This window comes from Apium graveolens, chromosome 11 (genome assembly GCF_009905375.1).
Source record: "Apium graveolens cultivar Ventura chromosome 11, ASM990537v1, whole genome shotgun sequence".
In the NCBI taxonomy this organism is placed as follows: domain Eukaryota; kingdom Viridiplantae; phylum Streptophyta; class Magnoliopsida; order Apiales; family Apiaceae; genus Apium; species Apium graveolens.
The window spans coordinates 109,125,413-109,143,748 of NC_133657.1; the positions used below are offsets into that span (position 1 = coordinate 109,125,413).

Consider the following 18,336-nt stretch of genomic DNA (forward strand, 5'->3'; position numbering starts at 1 on the left):
CGATTGCAAATTTTATAAGGAACACAACCCACTATAAATCAACAACTAATAACCCCTGGATCAAAAACCCCCAAATTTCAATTGAAAACATTCATACGGGTTATAAACCCTAATTTTGAAATTCGAAAATTAAACCTACTTTTGAGCATGTTATTGAACTCCAAATCAGACGTATAATATATCAAAATCATCAGGAAAACAAGCTCTACCACATGCAATCATCAAATCATACCAACAATCATCCGAACAAAAATTCATATTTTTCATAAAAATAATTCAAAAAATAATTAAATTTATATAAAATCAACCTTTGATTCTGCAGTAAAACAGGTCCTGGAATCTGATAGTACTCCTTGAGACCTTCAAATTGGTTACTCCAACTTTCCAAACGGATTTCACTAACACCTTGAATTTGTGGTTTGATTCTCAGAAAGGTTTATGAATATATGATTTTTCTCTGTAATATTATATAATTATCTGTCTGCAAATGATTTTGATACGAAATAAAATACGGTAAAAGGCTATTTATACTTACGGGAAATTAGTATCCCGTTGGATCATTCTGGATATAAAACGGTACGTTTATTTGTAAAAACTGATCAAACCGGTATCGGTTTTCGGGATAATTATCCAAATCAGTACAATTTGTACTGCGGTCTTGGTCTCAGCGCCTGGTTACACGTACTACGAAGTGATAATTGAGATAGTTTAATAAAAATCCCCCGTTTATCGAAAATACGGGTTTTATTGATTTACCGAAACGAATATTGTATCGAAAATGTTGCGCTGGGACCCACGCAGAACAAACCGTACGCCGGATCGAAAAAGTCAAAACATGGAATATGCTCGGAATATTACAATTAGGTTAGGAAGGAGTTCTCGGAAGAGTTTCGGGTTCCAAAAACGTAACAACAGATGACGTCGTTTGGTTCCCGTTTTTATAAATTAGATTTTTAAATACTCGGAAAAAGATTTTATAAATTTCATATGATTCTTATAAGTCCATAAATCAACATCAAAATAATTTGGAACATATGACAATTATCTATATTTTATTTTGGACATATAAAAATTAAAATACTCAATTAATATTATTTTTGAATATCCAAGTACAGATAACACTTAACAATTATCTCACAGAATAGATACTGAACACACATAATAATTATTTAATAGCAAAAATAATTACACGATATATCTCGGATATTACAACAGCCGAGGTTATGTGATGGAATGTAGGATCCTTATTCCCACTAGCATTATGAATGCTTAATTTTCACTTAGGGGGTTGAAAAATTAGATAAACTAGTGGGAGACACTTATGAATAAAGACCCGATTCATATAGTGTTTTGAAATGAAATTGAATATTTGCTAAGTGTTGTTATGTGTTTATCATTTACAGATTTACTATATTCATCATGTCTTATGCACTATCACTCCGGAGCATACTAGATGCTCACAAGTTGACTGGTCCTAATTTAGCTGTTTGTTTTCACTGTAACAAGTTGGGGCACTAGAAGAGGAACTGCAAGGTTTACCTTGCAGAATTGAAGAAGAAGGGTAGTGAGACTACCGCTTTTGATTCAGGCATGTTCATGATCGAAGTTAATATGTCACTAGGTCAAATTTCTACTTGGGTATTAGATACCGCCTGTGGTTCTCATATTTACAATTTGTTGCAAGTACTAAAGGGAAATAAGACTCTTGAAAAAGATGAGGTGATTCTACATATGGGCAATGGAGCAAGGGTTGCGGCCATATCTGTAGGATCATTTAGTTTACATATGCCTACGGACAAGACTATTATTTTGAATAATTGTTATTACGTTCCCTCTATTGTGAGGAATATTATTTCTATTCCTATGTGTTGGATGTGGATGGTTTTTCATTTATTATTAAGAATAATGAATGTTCTATCCTTAGAGATAATGTTCTTTTTGGACGTGGCATTTTAAATAATGGTTTGTATGTATGTGACGTAGAGCATGATTTGCTTCAGATTGAACAAACTAATAAAAGAAAACGAGATGATGAAAATCTGACCTATTTATGGAACTGTAGGCTAGGTCATATTAGTGAAAATAGACTGCGGATATTGCATAAGGAAGGGTTACTTGACCCCTTTGATTTTGAATCATATCATACATGCGAGTCTTGTCTATTGGGTAAAATGACCAAATCTCCATTTAGTTGACATGGAGAGAGGGTTGTAGATTTGCTAGGATTGGTACACACAGATGTATGTGGACCAATGTCTACACAAGCCATGGGTGGATTTTCGTACTTCATTACTTTCATAGATGATAGATCTAGATTCGGATATGTGTATTTGATGAAACACAAGTCTGAAGCCTTTGAAAAGTTCAAAGAATATAAACATGAAGTGGAGAAATAAACCAAACACAGTATTATAACTCTTCGATCAGATCGAGGTGGTGAATACTTGAATGGAGAGTTTCTAGATTATCTCAAAGAAAATGGTATAGTCTCCCAGTGGACTCCTCCATATACTCCACAGTTAAATGGGGTATCTGAAAGGAGAAATCGAACTTTGTTAAACATGGTTTGGTCCATGATGAGCTATGCGAATCTTCCAGTATTCCTATGGGGTTATGCATTGGAAACATCAGCATATTTACTGAATAAGGTGCCTTCCAAATCTGTTCCTCAAACACCATATGAGATATGGAAAGAAAGGAAATCGAGTTTTAAACACGTTAAGATTTGGGGATGTCTAGCTTATGTCAAGAAAGTTGACCCAGATAAGCTGGAATCTCGATCCGTAAAATGTAATTTTGTGGGATATCCTAAAGAGACTTTGGGGTATTACTTTTACACCGATCATCAGGTGTTTGTCTTCAGACATGCTACCTTCTTGGAAAAGGAGTTTATCCTTGAAGGAAACAGTGGGAGCAAAATTGAACTTGATGAAGTTCAAGAAGCACAAACTACTACGGATCAAGTGGAAACACCTGTTCAGACTGAACAACCTTCTGTGGAACAACCCATTCATAAGACAGAGAGAGTGTCTCGCCAACCTGAGAGGTATTATGGCCTTGTCATTGAGAATGACAATGAGTTGTCAATCATTGATGATGACGACCCTGTGACCTATAATGAGGCTATGAGTAGTGTTGACTCAGAGAAATGGCATAGTGCCATGAAATCCGAAATGGAATCTATGTATACCAACCAAGTATGGACTCTGGTTGAGGCGCCTGAAGGTGTTAAGCCTATTGGGTGCAAATGGGTATACAAAAGAAAGATTGGAGCAGATGGCCAGGTGGAGACCTATAAGGCCAGGCTCGTGGCAAAAGGATTTAAACAAAGGCAAGGGATTGACTTTGATGAAACTTTTTCGCCTATAGCCCTGTTAAAATCAATTTTGATTTTGCTTGCGATTGCTGCTTACTACGACTATGAGATCTGGCAAATGGACGTGAAAACGGCCTTCCTCAATGGGGAACTTGAGGAGGAAGTGTATATGCACAGCCAGAGGGTTTTCTTTCTAAGGGAAATGAACACCTAGTGTGTAAGCTGCTGCGAACCATATATGGTTTAAGGCAAGCTTCTCGTAGATGGAACATCCGTTTTGATGAGACAATCAAAGAGTTTGGTTTTATCAAAAACATAGATGAACCATGTGTCTACAAGAAGGTTAGTGGGAGCGTGGTAACATTTCTTGTATTGTATGTGGATGACATACTTCTTATAGGAAATGATATACCGATGCTACAATCAGTCAAAGTATGGTTATCAAAGAACTTCACCATGAAGGACTTGGGAGAAGCATCCTACATTCTCGGTATGAAGATCTATAGAGATAGATCTAGAAGAATGATAGGTCTTACCTAGGGTACATACATCCAGAAAGTGCTTAAAAGGTTTAGCATGGAAAACTCCAAAAGAGGTCTCATACCGATGAGCCATGGAGTGTCCCTTTCCGAAAAAAATGTCTCCTAGGACACTTGAGGAAAGAGAGCGTATGAGTAAGATTCCTTATGCTTCAGCAATAGGATCTATCATGTACGCGATGTTGTGTACAAGGCCTGATATTGCTTATTCAATTAGTGTGACGAGCAGATATCAGTCCAATCCAGGTGAAGACCACTGGAAAGCAGTGAAAAACATCCTTAAGTACTTGCGAAGGACTCATGACATTTTTCTTGTTTTTGGTGGTGAATCTGAGTGGAAAATAGAGGGTTATACTGACTCTAGTTTTCAATCAGAAAGTGATAGCAAATCCATATCACGGTACGTGTTTACTCTGAATGGTGGTGCGATTAGTTGGAAGAGTTCCAAACAGTCTACAACAGCTGACTCCACAGCGGAAGCAGAATATATAGCTGTAAGTGAGGCTGCAAAAGAAGCCGTTTGGATGAGGAAATTTGTTTCTGAGTTGGGAGTTGTTCCTAGCGTTGAAGAACCTATTGTGTTGTATTATGATAACAACGCAGCAATAGCACAAGCCAAGGAACCTAGGTCTCATAGAAATTCCAAACATGTCGTGCAGCGCTTTCATCTGATTAGGGAGATTGTTGAAAGAGGATATGTCAACATCGAGAGAGTTGACACACATAACAACGTAGCAGACCCACTCACAAAGCCACTTTCTCAGAGTCACTTTGATCGTCATAAAGACAAGATGGGTATTAGATACCAGAGTGATTGGCTTTAGTACAAGTGGGAGATTGAAAGAGATATGTCCTAAGTCCAATCATGTATGAGGATTTAGGAATAACTTTTATGTAATCTGTTTTGATTTCATTGATATTAATAAAAGACTTGTTTTGTTTTTATTGCGGGCTCTATCTATTTAAATGTTTAAATAAGATATACCAAAGTTTAGAGTAAAGCTTTTTATGGATTGTGATGGGATCATAATAATGAGACCTAAAAGATGATAACTCTAAACTTAAATAGTTCCTGGTCGTAGGATTACTAACTGGTAATTAATAATCCGCAAAGATCGGTACATACTATTCTTGCTTCATTATGAAGGATGTCTGTTCTTATAAACATTTGTGTGGTGACACTATAGCTAGTATGTAGGTGCTTATTATAGAATAAGTTCACTGAACATGACTCACACAGCTGAACAACTGATGGAGTTCACTCATGTGTCAGCAGTTGTTCACATAGTGATAGTTGTACAAGTATCCTTAGACTTGAGATCATCATAGTCATCTTGTGTACACTAAACTATGCTTTGGTTTAGTTCTTAGTCTCAAGGGACAATTATAAGGGCTCTACTGGGTATAGGAATCTGTACACGAAGATAGTGTATGATCAATAAAGGATCTACCCCTTCCAGTGAAGGAAGAGAATGTTTAATGTTGATCCACTTATGCTAGTTCAGGAATATCTGGCCAGAGTGAATGAAATTAGAAAGGAGTTTCTAATTTACATTAAATAGAACTAATCATAGTGAATGGGAAAGCAAGTGATTAAATAAGATAGGCTTGACACAAGTTCCATGCCTTGTATTTAATCGTGACATTGCAGGGTAGAATGAATTGATTGTACGGTAACTACTCACTGAATAGGTTCTTGGTATTCTAAGCAGTGAATTCGTATTATCCGGATAGTCGCGATATGCTGAGAAGTATCCCTCACGACGTAGAATAAATATGATTAATTAATTAATCATATTTAATGAATTAGAGAATTTATATAAATAATGATAAAATAGTTTTATTATTATTTATTTCTACTACCGGCTTAATATTGAACCTACAGGGTCACACTATAAAAGAGAATGATTTAATGGTGGAGGAATTAATTAATAATGGCTGATAATTATTTATTTATGAAATAAATAATTAATTGGCAAATTTAATAATTGATTAAATGAGATTTAATTGATTATAAATTAATTAAGAAAAGATTATTTATATTATTAATTAAGAATTTAATTTTTGGAAATTAAATCAAGTGAGAGAATTATTTCTAAAGAGTTTAGAAAAAGGATTAATAATTAAAAGGTGTTTTAATTATTAGTGAGAATAATGAAGGGTTAATAATAATAATATTTTATGGGAAAATTTTCAGCTGAAAATTTTGCCTATAAATATACTATTATAGACCCTATTTTTGCCTCAACCAAAAAGATTTACAAAACCCTAATTCTCTCCATCTCCTCCTCCTTCATTACATCGTTTTCTTGGTGGATACCGGTGGAGTGCTTCACACTTGAGGAGCAGCTGCTAAGGATCTCCGTTCATCGTTTTTGGATCGCCATTAAAGACCTCCATCTTTCCATTAACATAAAGCTTCTTAAGGTAAACATACTGAACTACGAATTAAATATTATTTTTTGCATGGATCCTGCGGAGGGTTTCGGTTTTTTTTAATATTTAAATTTATGTTTTTGCTGCGTTTATGTGCTAAAAACCCTTCAAACCCCTCTTCTGTAATTCTTGCTGCATTGTTAGGGACTAACAATTGGTATCAGAGCAAGCTCTTCAAGCACAAATAGTTTAAAGATCACAACAAATAGCAAGATGAACAAGAAGGATGTTGGAGTCAAGATTCCTTTTCTGGACAAAGATAATTACCATCACTGGAAGGTAAAGATGCATCTTCATTTAATTTCTCAAGATGAGGCCTATGTGAATTGCATTGGAGAGAGGTCCTCATGTACCAATGAGAGCTGCAACTGGAAATGAGCCATCAGTTCCCAAGCCAAGGCATGAATGGTCAGATCATGATATTGAACATGTCAGGAAAGACAAGAAGGTCATGCCTATTCTGTTCAATGGAGTTGATGGTGACATGTTTAATAACATCATTAACTACAAGACAACCAAGGAAGTTTGGGATACCATTCAAATAATCTGTGATGGCAATGAACAAGTTAGAGAAAACAAGATGTAGTTACTAATTCAGCAATATGAGCATTTCCAATGTGAAGAAGGTGAAACTCTCACTAATATCTTTAGTAGATTTCAAAAGCTACTAAATACTCTGAAGCTGCATGGAAGAGTCTACCAAACCAAAGATTTTAACCTCAAATTCCTGAGATCCCTTCCAAAAGAATGGAAACCAATGACGGTCTCCTTGAGAAATTCACAAGAATACAAGGAGTTTACACTAGAGAGACTGTATGGCATTCTAAAGGCTTATGAGCTTAAAATAGAGCAAGATGAAAGAATGGAGAAAGGGAGGAAGAAAGGAGGGTCCATTGCACTGATTGCTGAGTTAGAGAAAGAGAAGGAGATGAAGATAAAAACTGTTGAGTCCACTTCAAAGGTCTGTGAAAACAAGGGCAAGGGGCTGGTAGCAGAAAATGAAGATTCTTTGAGCCAAGATGATATGGATGATATTGATGAACATCTTGCATTTCTTTCCAGACGATTTTCCAAGCTCAAGTTCAAGAAGAACTTTGGAGCAACTAAGCCAAATAGAAACATGATGGATGAATAAAAATTCAAGTGTTTCAAATGTGACTTGGCAGGGTGTAAGAACCCTGATTTTTGTAATATTTTAAAACTTTCGTGAATAGTAACTTGAGCTGATTAAGTAATACGTATGGGGATCATCATAAAATGAATAGTGGAATTTTGAGAATCCGAGATCATATTCTTGTTTATCGAGGAAAATAAGTGAATGTAAAAGCCGACGGAATTCGAAGATTCACGATTATACTACGTGTTTTCATATCCGTAAAGAATGGCATAGAACCGGGAATACTACGTGAAATAAATAATATATCAAAGTGTTTCTATGATCAAGAGAAGTAATGGAATTGATTATAGTATTATAAGCGATAAAAGAAATCGCTACGAAATAAGTCGTTATACGTGGAAACTATCGGAATGGAACGACGATTGCGTTTACGATAAATAAACGAATGAGAAATTAAATCCCATGCAAGTTGGCCATGCATAACCAAGTCCTAACTAGTAGTTAAGAGTGTAACTAGATGATTAGAAGTTAACTAGAATAGTTAGTGGAATAGTGTTGAATAGTGATGGGAGACAAACAAGTACACAAGCCATACTTCTCCCTTTTCTCACTTCATCACACAATCAAACCAACCTATACCTTTGCCAAATTATTATCAAATCTGCTGCATACATCCCATATATTCATTATACACTCCCACACTTTAGCCACAAAAGAAAACAACCCTCTTTTCCCTCGCTTAAAGCTCTCCCATTTTGCATTCCAGCAGTTCGGATTTTCTGAGCAAGGGAGAAAGAAAAATTTATAACTCAAAATGTAAGCATTCAAATATCATGAAATTTATACCATAGCTTCTATATATCTTGGGTAAGAGTCTTAACAAATTTCAGCCTCAAATTAGGTTTTTTCAATTTTATAAAAATGTTTGAATGAGGTGCAGAAAAGTAACTCCGAAATTCTAACTTATTTCTTGGTTTTGTTTCTTAAGGATCTAGACCTTCTAAGTGTTTTTCAAGCAAACCAAGCCCTAATCACCTTATTAATAACCCTCCTAGTGCTCAAGAAGGTATAACTTCCAACTCTTTAAAGTTTTAAGGGTGGGTTTAAGAGTTATTTATGATGTAGTGTCCAGATCCAAGAGTTTGTGTATGTGTAAGGTTGTTTTACTCATATTCTTGCTAAGTACTTGAGTTTTTGAGTTGTGATGCTTGTATTTGATGATATATAAAGTATATAAGGTGTATATGGGTGGATCTTGAGAAGTAAGAAGTGTTGTGTTGGTCATAAGTAGTGATTGTGTCAAGAACAAGTAGTAGAAATGGAATATGGAGCCTATTGCACTTGGTCTGCCTTCTGCAGTGTATTCGGCCATGTAAATGTTTGAAATTTGTGAGTCACTATCATGAATGGGTAGATCTTGATTTTTAGTTTCTGTACATGTGTGCATCGTCACGAGGGAATTTACGGTTTAAAAGTTATGACCGTTTTATTGTAGAGCGTTCATACGAAAAGCCAACTGCGCGTAGGCCACTTACTTGACAATTTTGAAAGGTTAAAAATGATTTCGAAAATTTGGAAAAATCATGATAATTAAATAATGCAGCAAGGAAGACTGTCCAAAAAGAATTTTAAGAAAATATTAATTTTTCGATTTTATAAAAATGTTTTAGTAAAGCGAATCGATAATTACGTACTAACTAAGATCGTTGGTTATTGATTTTAGATCGCCAACAAAAGCCCCGAGACCATACCACTCCTAGCACTCGAGGCAAGTTTACGAAACCCTAACACAAATTATCCATGCTATATATACTGTTGTGATATTGATGTCATGATTTACAATTCGAAAATATATGCTTGTCTGTGATATCAATACATTCCAATTATGCAATTATTTACGGAGACGGACTTCATTTTATACGAGTATGAGAAATTGAAACGTAATTTTAATATAATACAAGATAGTGGGAGTCGGAGATATTTTTAAATCAATTTAATCCCGGAATGAGCCGGACGCGGAAAATTTCGATTTCAATAAACAAAGTACTTTCGCGTAACATACATATTAAACGAACGATTGAGATTTGATTTATAACTAAAAGAGGTAATCGAATACTCACTCAAGGGATATCCTACTTGATTATTTATTTATAAGTAATACCTAAAGAGTTACTAAAATATCCGGAAAATACTTAAAGTGATATTGAAAAGTTTTTAAATCAATTCACTCTATCTAAAACGTATGTAACCATTCGAAGGATAATTATAAGATGTCGAATCCCGTCTTAAGTATTTAATTAAGATTTTTATCAATTCATTGAACCTTATTAAGAAACATTTTGTACTTAAGGTTTTATCAATTCATTGGACCCTTCTTAAAAATATTATGAGACCGTAAATATTTAATATTATGTACCTCAAAAAAATCATTTAAAAATAGACATAGTTCCCAAGGATACTTTCTAAATTATTCAAAATTTCTCGGAAGAGATCAATCATCTGAAACTTATCAAAACCTTAGGGAACTTAGTCTAGAAGCATGAAGGTTTTGCTTCCTCGCTCAATGAAAAACAAGTGAACAATATATGTAAAACTCTACTACGGTTAAGGGTAGAAAATGATTTTAAATTCAAAACTCCGACAACTCCCAAGAATCAATTGTAATAAAAGTGACGGATAAATTACCTTGTTTAAAGGTCAACTGAGAACGATCTATTCCTTTGATAAAGGATTTTATGTAAATGATATAATTATTTTGGGACTGGAATGTGGCTTACCCGGCACGGAGAGGTATCGGGTAGTAACCAAGCGCGGAGTGGCGCATTATACAGTTATGTGGTCTCTATGACCATTGACTTTCGGACTTGCACGGAAATGGGCAACCATCGTGTAATGTCTTGATAAGCCCAAAGACGGATAGGTTTGTATTCCTTCTACTAGTAGAGAAAATTTCGTATTCGGCTGATCACCAGTACGTGGTTTATTCCAGTATAGTCCCTTCCTCTACTTTGGATAAATTGTTGTGAAACCTACAACAGAAGGCCGATAAGGCTGAGTTTTAAATAAGGATGTTGATGTACATATATCACATCCATATGAGAATCTTGGTTCAAGCATCATATTGAGATTTTGAGATAAAATGAGTACGAGTATAAGCCGATTAAACTGATACAGTTAAAGTTGAGTTTTTCATAAAATTGACAAGCATATGAACTTTTAGAAACCTTGGATATACAATGCCTAATGGTTGTTTTTCCCTAAATGATTATATTGAGATAATGGATATCTATATCTTGCTGAACATTAGTGCTCACTCTTGCTTTTATAAATATCATATCACAACAGATTACCAGCATGGCCCGAACCAGAATGACTGCCCGCAAACGGGTAGGGGACGCCCATGAGCACCGTAGACTGTTCGTCCGCCAGCCACCTCAGGTAGACGAATAGAGATAGTTTCCTTTTGAGTACTTGAACCAAGACTATTTGTGACCCGAGTCATCTCATGTAGAGCTGTTCTCGGCATTCACTCTTTTGAGATAATTTCATTTGGTCTGTAATAACTTAAATACTTTAACGTTAATTTAGTAATGTTTCTGAGCATATAACCTGTGTGTGTGTGAGTTTGGTTAAAAGGTTAAGTAATGATGTGAAAAGAGGATTAATTATTTATTAGTCAATATTAAGTGATCGTAACGACCCGAATTCCCGACCTTGAATTTGGGGGTGTTACACATGGCACTTTGCTAGTAAGTGTAGAAAGTCAGATTCCAGCAAGAAGAAGTTTGAGCATGTGGATTATAAACAGAAGTATTTTCAGTTGCTCAAACAAAAGGAAAGGGCTTTTATTACACAAGAAAATGACTGAGCAGCAGATGGTCTGGATGAGGATGAAGATGTCAGCTATAGCAATATAGGCCTAATGGCCAAGTCTGATGAAATAGAGACAAGTTCTTCAAGTAATCAGGTAACCACCACTAACCTTGCACATTTATCTAAAGTTGAGTGTAATGATGTAATAAATGACATGTTTACAGAATTATATCATTTGCGTGTTACACTTAAGTCCCTCACTAAGGAAAATGTTAAAATCAAATAAAACAATTTGTTTTTAAGTGAGAGGAATAATGTGCTAGAGTCTCAGTTTATTGAATTTGAAAAATTGAGAATATAATGTAAGATTGCTAAGGATGAATTAACTGAGTCCTTGAAGAAAGAAGAGATTTTGAAGAAGCAGCTTGAATGAGAACAGGAGGTGATTAAGGCATGAAAATCATCTAGAGATGTCCATGCTCAAATCACCAAAGTTCAAGGTATTGAGTCCTTCTGTGATGCAGCCTGGAAAAAGAGTAAAGAGAAGCTGGAATCCAAATTGGTTGAAATATTTCTAACAGATGTAGACTCGACGGATGATGAGAGTCATCCGTCGGATAATCAAGAAGGTTATCCGTCGAGTGACATAAATCCTCATCCGTCGGCTGTGAACAAACCTGTGAGTAAAGCCAAACTTGCCAAGTTAAATGAAAAATATGGATCAGTTTCCAAAAACTTTATTTCAGGAGAATCAAGTCAAGTAAAGAAGGAGAAGAAAGTGAATGTTGGTCATCTGTCCATCAAGCAATTGAATGACAGATTAGAAAAGATTGAGGTTAAAACAGAAGCTAAAAAAACAATAGAAATGGGAAAGTAGGAATTAACAAACATAACAACTACACACTTGATAAGTATGCTCCAAGAAAAATCTGTGTTAAGTGTGGTAGAGCTAATCATTTTTCTGTTAATTACAAACTTGTCATGCCTACTCCCATATCTGTACCACCTTCTTTTCCCAACATGATTGTTATGCCTTCTATGCCTATGAATGCTATGTCTGCACAGAATATGAATGCACAATTTGCTAATATGTCATTTGCACATAATCCTTATTATTTTAGTATGCCTCAAATGCCATTTAGCATGCCCTACTGGAATAACATGTTTGCAAATAACATGCCATTTCCTGTTAATCAAAATGTGCATGATAATTCTGTTTTAATGATTAGTTTTAAAGGTCAAACTCAGATGACTAAAGATGAATCTGATATTCCCAAGTCAAATGAGGTAAAACCTAAGAAATAAAAGAAGAAAGCTAACAAGGAAGGACCCAAGGAAACTTGGGTACCAAAATCAACTTGATTTGGTTTTGATGTGTGCAGGGAAATAGAAAGAATCTGTGGTACTTGGATAGTGGTTATTCAAGACACATGACTGGAGATTCTACCCTGCTCACAGAGTTCAAGGAGAGAGCTGGCCCAAGTATTACTTTTGGAGATGACAACAAGGGTCATACTGTGGGATATGGCTTGATTTCTAAAGACAATATCATCATTGAGGAGGTTGCCCTAGTGGGTGCTCTCAAGCATAATTTGTTGAGTATCATCCAGCTTTGTGACCAGGGCAAATCAGTAACCTTCAATTCAGAAGCCTGTGTTGTGACAAACAAGAGGAGCAACAAAGTGGTTCTCAGTGGAGTGAGAAAAGGAAATGTGTACCTAGCTGACTTCAACTCATCAAATGCAGAATCTGTTACTTATCTTCTCAGTAAAGCAAGTCAAGATGAAAGTTGGCTATGGCACAAGAAGCTATCCCATCTAAACTTCAAGACCATGAATGAGCTTGTCAAGAAAGAACTGGTTAGAGGTATTCCTCAAGTGGAGTTTATAAAAGATGGACTGTGTGATGCTTGCCAAAAGGGAAAGTAAATCAAAGCATCATTCAGAAAGAAGCTTGATTCAATAATTGAAGAACCTTTGCAATTGCTACACATGGATTTGTTTGGACCAGTCAATGTGTTGTCCATCTCAAGGAAAAGATTTTGCCTAGTAATTATGGATGATTTCTCAAAGTTCTCTTGGACATATTTCCTAAAGTCTAAAGATGAAGCTAGTGAAATCATCATCAATCACATAAGGCAAGTCAACAATCATCCTGATTTTAAAGTAAGAAGAATCAGGAGTGATAATGGAACTGAGTTCAATAATTCTGTGATGAGATCATTTTGTGAAGAAACTGGGATTATGCATGAATTTTCTGCAACAAGGACTCCGCAACAAAATGGAGTGGTAGAAAGAAAGAACAGATCCCTTATTGAAGCTGCAAGGACAATGCTTGAAAAATCAAAGTTACCAACATACTTTTGGGCTGAAGCTGTGAACACTGCCTGCTACACTCAAAATATCTCTTTGGTGAATCAAGAAAAATGCATGACTCCCTACCAATTATTCAAGAACAGGAATCCAACTCTAAATTTTCTTCATGTCTTTGGCTGCAAATGTTATATCTTGAAGAATCAAACTAATCAACATGGGAAGTTTGATGCTAAAGCAGATGAAAGAATTTTTGTTGGATATGCTGTGGGAAAAGCGTATAGAGTCTACAATCTAAGAATAAACATTGTTGTGGAATCAATACATGTTGTGTTTGATGATAAAAATATTGAAGGACTGCAAGATGGAGATTTCCATGAGAGCCTCAAATTTGACAATGTGGAGATGGTTAGTGATGATAGTGATGATGAAAGTGATCAAGAAACTACAACTAAGGATAGTGCAGAAACATCTACAACTAATGAAGCTAATAACTCAACATCCATCGAGTTACAAAATGCTTCATCCGTCGGGAGACAATCTGCATCATCCATCAGGAGACAATCAGCCTCATCCGTCGGAAGTCAAAGTGCTTCATCCGTCAGGTCATTGAGAGAAGCTGAAAGTCAAGGTAGATCACTAGTACAAAACCTGCCATATACGTCTCCCAATTTGCGTCTAATGTAAGCTGAAAAGACGTATAAAATAATTTTTTGTGTCTGTCTTAACCTGCACAGACACATATAGTACAAGAATATAATTTTATGCGCCTGTTATATTTAAACAGATGTATAAGAATTTTTTAAAAATCTGTTAGTGAGTCATATACGTCTCTTTTTTAGAAACAGATGCATAAGGATTAGAGATGCACAAAAGGCCCACCGGGCCGGGTTTTGACCGGGCCTTAAAAAGTCTGGGCTTTGACCGGGCCGGGCTTTTCGGGCTTTGAATTTGACCGGGCCGGGCCGGGCCGGGCTTTCCGGAAATGTCAGAGCTCGTTTGGGCCCACGAGGCGGGCCTAACCGGGCTTTTTTTCGTGCCGGATCGGATCGGGCCGGGCTTTTTTCTAATTTAAATTGGATCGAGTATTATTAGAGATTCCGAAGAATACATGTGTTAGCAACTAGATCATCGTAAAAATGTATTAGTTTACATGGAATATTTTATGAAAACATTACTTCATTGAAAACATTTAAGTTCGGCAAAAAATAAACATGTTTATAGAATAATATGTTTTACATTGTTATGATAACAATGATATCCAAATATACATAACAATGATATCCAAATATATATAGTGTACTTATTATATCTTCTTTCATTATTTATGCAACGAAGTATATAAATAATATTACTAATCACAAATATGTAAATATATATGTGTTTAAAGTATTATTTATATTTATACTAACTGTGAATTTATAAATATATAAGAAAATGTATAAAGTTCATTAAAAAAAGATAAAATATATGTCTAAACATTATCATACAAAATGTATGTATAAAAAATTATTATAAAAAACTCATGATTCTCTCACTGCATACACCTCTGACCTCACAAAACCTTACCGTCGATTTCTACTTTCGGAAAAAACTATCCATTTCTCATGAAAACCGATACCGAAGTCGTGTTTTGCGGCATCGATTACACAAATTCCATGGTTTACTTCACTTTAAAAACTCGATCTCTTCACATACTCAAAACCCTAGAAATCGCCTGTGCTAAAACTTAGATCAATTGTTGATTTTATAACTGTTTGGTGATGGATTCATGTTGTAGATAAAAAGCCCTTTGGTTAAGTCCGTAAATATTAAAGATTTCTTGGATTTCCGAACTCAGTGAGTCCGACGACTCTACTTAAATGAGTCTTAGGTTTTTTCTATTTATTTCTTAGTACCTGGTTCTTTTTTATTGATATGGATATGCCATTTGTGTTTCATATATGTCTTCTAGTGTTAAGTTTCCTACAATGACATATGTGTACTTGAACACAGATGCTGGTACAAGGTCTTATGTTGATTACTCTGTGATTTAGATAGTGTTTTGGGTGTTTGCTTATATACTCTACGACTATCTCTTCCCCTGGTTTTGATATTAAAATGGTTGTCTAGACTTAATTGTAGAGTGATTTAGATGCTGGTTTTGATGTGTACTTGGAACACATTTGCTGGTTTTGCTTATAGTGTTAAAATTCTGTGTTAAAATGCTTATGTAGGAATTTAAATTGTATGCTTGTGTTTAAAACATATATATGTGCATTAATATTGTCACTTGCTATATTTTGTTAATTTTTACGTGGTGTCATTTAGTTTTTTCAAGTAAGATTAATTGTATTGGTCTGTAATATGGGTGGTATAGATATTAAAACTCACACACAACACAAAAACATGCCACTAAGCTAATTCCTATGGTTCTTTATTTAGTCACTTCTGTCACTGTATTTTGTTTATCAATTTGGTCAGCAAATGCTTTGTGACATACACATACTTGGTCCAATTTTATTTTCTCCTTGTTTAATTCTTATGTCTCAGAAGGCTTTCCAACATATACCAATATTCTTGGTATTGTCATACTTGATGTGAATGTTGTATTTCAGGTCTTAATAACATTATGTGAACTGCTCGGGGAGCAGTTGAAGACACAGAGAAAGACTCCTTCAGGGAGCCAACGACCATTTAACACCTTGTCCATGGATGATCTTATCGCTTTTCTAGATGGACCTCATTCAGAGGGGAACGAATGCTCCATTTGTGTTGTCATTCACAATATTGATGGGCCTGGATTGCGGGACGCTGACAGTCAACAGTATCTTGCAAGAATTGCTGCTTGTTCTCATGCTCATATGGTGGCTTCCATTGATAACGTGAATGCACCGCTTTGTAAGTGTTATCCAATCGCTGCAATTTATATATGTGTGCAGTAATCTGTCTTTAAGCTTATTCTATTAGTATAGTTCAGTCTTCTTAAAAATTAGCAATATAACTATATGGCAGGGGGTAGTGTGTGTCTTGCCTGAATATACTTATTTTGATGGATTGAGGTTAATCAAGTTTGTCTTTTATGATGAAACCTAGACAAGGAAAATAGAACCTCCTTCTTTTTGCTTTCCTGCAAAATATTTTATCTTGAGTGACACAAGTCTCAGAAAAGCGTGATGGTTCATATCTCGAGTAACACAATATGCTTCATATGTATGCTCACACTTTTTGGAACTGTATGTGATAAATATAATCAATTATATATTATATCATATCAAGTTCAGTTTTGCTGGTGCTTGTTACTTTGTGGAAGTGTGGGACAAGAAGATGGTTCATACGCAGTTTAGTTGGTGTTGGTATCATGTTCCTACCTTTTCACCATACAAAGTTGAAGGAACCTTTTTCCCATTGATTCTTGCTCATGGTGGAACTACCCAAACTGTCAAGACTATACCATAGTTTTGCAAAGTTTGACGCCTAATGCTCAGAGTGTATTCAAAGTTCTTGCAGAACATCAACTTGCCCATCCTGATGAAGAAGGTATATAAACTCCAGAGCTTATTTAACCCCTCCTATTAAATCATGTTGCTAATTTTTGTTTTGGCAGGTTTTCCTGTCAATAATCTGTACTCAACCTGTCGAGAGCAGTTTCTGGTGCGTAGCCAGGTTATACTGAATTCTCACTTGACCGAATTCAAAATCATGAGTTGGTGAAGTTCAGAAAAAATTCAAATGGTCAGGACTGACTATACATTCCTCTGACAAAAGAAGCACTTGAAAAGGTTATCGAGGAGATTAGCCAATGGACAATATAAGCGGTGTGAATGACATCTCTTTTGATGGTGAGATAATCACTGACAAATTTGGTTGTCAGTACTCGCTAGTTTCTACTCAGCTTATGATGGTAAGGTATTCACTGACAAGTTGGTTGTCTCTACTCGCTAGTTTGCTAGTTTCCTCGTAGAGAATTTTTTAAACGTCTGTTAGTGAGTCATATACGTCTCTTCTTTAGAAACAGATGCATAAGGATTAATAAATATGTCAGTTTATTAAAACAGGCGTATAAAGTTCATTAAAAAAGGATAAAATATATGTCTAAACATTATCATACGAAATGTATGTATAAAAAATTATTATACAAAATTCATGATTCTCTCGCCGCATACACCTCTGACCTCACAAAACCTTACCGTCGATTTCTACTTTCGGAAAAAACTATCCATTTCTCATGGAAACCGATACCGAAGTCGTGTTTTGCGGCATCGATTACACAAATTCCATGGTTTACTTCACTTTAAGAACTCGATCTCTTCACATACTCAAAACCCTATAAATCGCCTGTGCTAAAACTTAGATCAATTTTTGATTTTATAACTGTTTAGTAATGGATTCATGTTGTAGATAAAAAACCCTTTGGTTGAAGTCCGTAAATATTAAAGATTTCTGGATTTCTGAACTCAGTGAGTCCGACGACTCTACTTAAACGAGTCTTAGGTTTTTTCTATTTTTTTCTTAGTACTTGGTTCTTTTTTATTGATATGGATATGCCATTTGTGTTTCATATATGTCTTCTAGTGTTAAGTTTCCTACAATGACATATGTGTACTTGAACACAGATGCTGGTACAAGGTCTTCTGTTGATTACTCTGTGATTTAGATAGTATTTTGGATGTTTGCTTATATACTCTACGACTATCTCTTCCCCTGGTTTTGATATTAAAATGGTCGTCTAGACTTAATTGTAGAGTGATTACTCTGTGATTTAGATGCTGGTTTTGATGTGTACTTGGAACACATTTGCTGGTTTTGCTTATAGTGTCAAAA

At 35.3% G+C, this 18,336-nt stretch overlaps 1 pseudogene; it reads left to right on the forward strand.

The window, feature by feature from the left end:
* The first annotated feature begins 15,046 nt into the window (after window positions 1-15,046).
* On the forward strand, window positions 15,047-18,120 carry LOC141698695 (origin of replication complex subunit 2-like; annotated as a pseudogene).
* The last annotated feature ends 216 nt before the right edge of the window (window positions 18,121-18,336 follow it).